Genomic DNA, 4403 nt, shown 5'->3' with positions numbered 1-4403 from the left:
TATAAATTTTAGCAAATTTACAGCATTTTATGGGAAATATTTTGACTTTGGTCATCAAAACCTGTGTGAAAATTGTAGGTTATTCAAATCACATGCTCATTTAATGTTACCTTAGAGTGTTTTCCAACATGAGGATTTGATCCAATATCCATAATTTCAAAGGATGTAAATCTGGTAACCATAAAATGGTAAGCCAGCAGAGCCAAGTATAGAAACCATGTGCAGTGAAGCAAGTACGTTTCCATTTGGTCTCTGTATTCTTTACTCTGGAGAAACCCTATTCCTCCCAAACAAATCTCGTTTTACTTACATCTGTTTTAAATAGCTAGTATGTAGAGCAAACTACCACATATGGTAATAGAGATCGTATCATTTAAGAGGCATTTGATATTGATATTAAAGTATTTTTAATTGAAACAAATTAGTCACAAACCCCATTTTAAAGAATACCTCTTCTGGGTGAAAAGCATCTCAAATATTTAAAAGAAGTTCTTTATGCAAAACTCTTCTAAGAATAAAGAAAAAGAAAAGAAGTATTCTATCTTTTCCCTGACGAGTGAGCCTACATGGCACTTGTTTTATAAACCTGAACAGTAACTGCTTTTAGTTTGTATTGCAAGAATGATCATCAGTGGCAATTCTGAAGGCCAAAAAAAAAAAAAAAGCCTGGTTTGCCAAAAATAGAAAACAACACACACTTCTAAAAAGTGATACATAATTCTTTAGTAATGAATAAGGCAATCTTCCTTTGCAGCAGGGAGGGGGGAGATTAAACCTTATTTATTTTTAAAACCAAACCACTAGGAAAATATATCACAACCTGGAATTAGCAAATGGTCAGGATATATCATCATTTCCATAATCAGTTGGTGAAAATACAGTGAGGTTGCTATCAAAACAATAAGGTGCCAAGCCAGGGCAGGAACACTGCAAGTTGCGAAAGTCCCGGGGAAAATGGTATTTGGTAATGGGGGCTGCCTCTCCTTTGCTCTAAGGGAGTCAGCTCATCCTAGCCATTGTTTCCTTTTTCTCCCTTCAATTCCCTGTTGCCCCGGGTTTGTCTCAAATGTGCTCTGCTAATTCAGGGGCTAAGGAAGCAGTGCTAGGTTTAGGCTTTCATTTCATTCTGTTCCTATTAAAACCAGGTTTTTCCAAAGCCAGTACTTCATAACTGTCTTATAAGCAAGTAGCTAACTGTTCTTCTTTTATTGTTCATTCCTAGATACTAGTGTATATCACAATCAAAACCCCCTTCTCTTCAAGGGGTAAGTGTTACTGCAAGAATGTCCTGTCATTTTGCTACACACAGCCTCAGGCACCATCAGCCAGTAAGAGGGAAGCTCTGCTTCCCATAATTAGTGTGTCATCACCCCTCATGTTTTTGCATGGTCTCCAGGCTGGAAGATGCAAATGTAGTAATTTTAAGAAATGCACATCCACATCCTGATGACCAGAAATGGGGATCCACAAGCAACTCTTCAAAGTTCTTATCCAAACCACTCTCCCTCCCAATTCCACATCTTAAAATCAACTTGTAAATGCTTGTATAAATTACACAAAATCAAGAAAACAAAGACCTACAAATTTTTTCCCCTTCTAAATTAGTGACCTCATGGATTTTGTTTCACAGCTTATAGAAAATGGTGTGACACTTCTGGTAGACAGGATGTTGGCAAGAAAGAGAAAATCTCTCTCCTCAAATTCCATCACCATGGAATATCATACAGCAATCAAAAATGATGAGTTCGTGTCCTTTGTAGGGACATGGATGAATCTGGAGAACATCATTCTCAGCAAACTGACACAAGAACAGAAAATGAAATACCACATATTCTCACTCATAGGCGGGTGATGAAAAATGAGAACACATGGACACAGGGAAGGGAGTACTACACACTGGGGTCTATTGGGGGGAATAGGGGAGGGACAGTGGTGGGGGGAGCTGGGGAGGGATAGCCTGGGAAGAAATGCCAAATGTGGGTGAAGGGGGGGAAGGCAGCAAAACACACTGCCATGTGTGTACCTATGCAACTATCTTGCATGTTCTGCACATGTACCCCAAAACCTAAAATGCAATAAAAAAAAATTCCATCAACTCTAACCTGCCAGCCTGTTGGTACCTGGGTAATAACAAGAGTTGGGTACCTTGGAGGGCTTGTTAAAGGGGAGACCTTTACTGCCAGGATAAGCACTAGCCACAGAAAACATATACTCTAAAACCTCCTGTATTATCTCTGACCCAATTTAGCAGCCCTTTTTCCCATTTCACATTTTAAGACCGAAACATAAAAGAACCAGTGTCCATAGGCAAGTGGCACATGTCTTACACTTGTTGTCGTCCTTAATTTCTTCATTCATAAACTTGCTTAAAAGACTAAAATTCCCAAGGCCTTATAGAAAATATATTCTTACCCTCAGCCCCAACAGCCACTGGCAAAGACTTTTATTCCCCAATGAATAAAAGAGTCTCCTTCATCTTCTTGGTCATTGTTGGGATGAGGTGCAAGTGGTCACCTACACACTTGGTCACACAACAGTCCAGCTGCTGCTTCACCTGAAGCTCCTTACTCCCAGCATTTATTGAATCTTTGGCTTTGTTATTGCAATGCCTAGTCCACCAGAACACTTGGTCCTGGAACTTCTTCAGCTTACTGGTGACCAAGGCCTGGGCTTGAGCCAGAGGCACATGGCAGTGCTTGATGCACTGATGCACCTGCTGCATGGATACCTGGCTGTCCTCACCACAGCTGGCACTGCACTGGAACAAGAGACTTTGCATCTTCTGGAAGTTTTCTCTCTTCAGACCCTTCACCATGGAGTCTACCATCTCCTGCACCTGCAGCTGCTGCAATTCCACCATGACAGCCCCACGATGCCCCATGCTGTGCCAGTGCCCACCAATAAGGCAGTCTTAACTAGATACATGTAAATAGGATGTCTGTGGTGATTACAAATATAAAAATGTTTAAGTAAAGTCAGATATGTTGTAAATTTGTGAAAATTGTTGCCAGTGATAGGGCAAGGAAATTGTATCCAAACAAATGAGTTAATATACGTAAAACATTTAGAACAATCCTGAACTGTTGTATATATTATTATTATTTTTACACTCTTATTTTCCTTGTGGACATCCTTCAACTTCAGCCCTTTTGTTATGTACAAAAGTGGTTCCCGCCTGATACAGTGGCTCATGCCTGTAATCCCAGCACTTTGGGAGGCTGAGGCGGGTGGATCACCTGAGGTCAGGATTTCGAGACCAGCCTGGCCTACATGGGGAAACCCCATCTACTAAAAAATACAAAAATTAACCAAGCATGGTGGCGCATGCATGTAATCCCAGCTGCTTGGAAGGCTGAGACAGGAGAATTGCTTGAACCCAGGAGGCAGAGGTTACAGTGAGCCGAGATCGTGCCACTGCCCTCCAGCCTGAGCAACAGAGCACAACACCATCTCAAAAAAAAAAAAAAAAATGGTTTCAGGTGCACTTTCAAATATAATGGGTTTGCAGTAGTTCAAATGAAGAGATTTAAAGATTCCAAATAATTCCCAAACAAAAATAGCCACAGTGCAATTACTTCTTATGGTGTCTAGAAAAGCATTCAGTGTTGCCTGTTCATTTGTCACCGCCTGTTAACATGTCTACTCAGATCTGCTCACTTCCCTGACCAGGGAGGCAATGTTTGTACACTCCAGTGTGCATGCAGCCTCTCTTTGTCAGTTACTTGACAATAGAGTTATTAGTCCTCTTCTCTCTTGCTCAGTGCCAGATTACCCTCAGTACCATTTTACACGAATCTCTCAGTTCATCACTCCACTCCACAGCATTTACAGAATGGAGAACAGAGATAAATGTCTCCCACTTACTATCTACTTGCTGAAGATCTGCGAAGAGATCCAACATGCCACAGGACATTAACTTGAAAACTTTGTTCCCAACAAGCTCTTTTGCAACTAATTTACCGAATGGGCTGAAGAGTATAAGTAGGATATTTTTTAAACTTTGTTCATATCTGTCTTCAGACCTGTTTTGTTTTATTTTCCTTCCCCTACTCCTTGGCCATATCTTAGACAGACTCTATAGCTTTCTGATTACTTTCAGGCATTCTCCTTTTCCATCTTCTTTCCAGTTTAATATTCATCAAAGCGTTCAGTTCTCAATTTTAAGCTTCCACTTCCCAGCCTCACTCACAACTGAGTCTCAGTTTCACAGTAATTGCAAGCAAGACCATATCATGATGTTTCACTATGTTTCCACCTTGCTCTTACATCTTCATTCCTGACTCACTACACTGCCTCTGGCTCCCCCTAGATGTGGGTTGGGAAGAAGGACAAATGTTAAATTGGAAAAATCTATTTAAAATTAGTGGCTGCCATGTGTGTTTTCTCCTGGTTGGAAATCCTCT

At 40.7% G+C, this 4403-nt stretch overlaps 1 pseudogene; it reads right to left on the bottom strand.

Moving 5' to 3' along the window:
• Positions 1–2443: 2443 nt before the first annotated feature.
• LOC100388672 (protein FAM136A pseudogene) lies at positions 2444–2860 on the bottom strand (annotated as a pseudogene).
• Positions 2861–4403: the final 1543 nt, after the last annotated feature.

Source organism: Callithrix jacchus, chromosome 4 (assembly GCF_049354715.1).
Source record: "Callithrix jacchus isolate 240 chromosome 4, calJac240_pri, whole genome shotgun sequence".
Classification (NCBI taxonomy): Eukaryota; Metazoa; Chordata; class Mammalia; order Primates; family Cebidae; genus Callithrix; species Callithrix jacchus.
The sequence above is the reverse complement of the archived record's forward strand: the minus strand, read 5'-3'. Positions and strand labels throughout refer to the sequence as shown.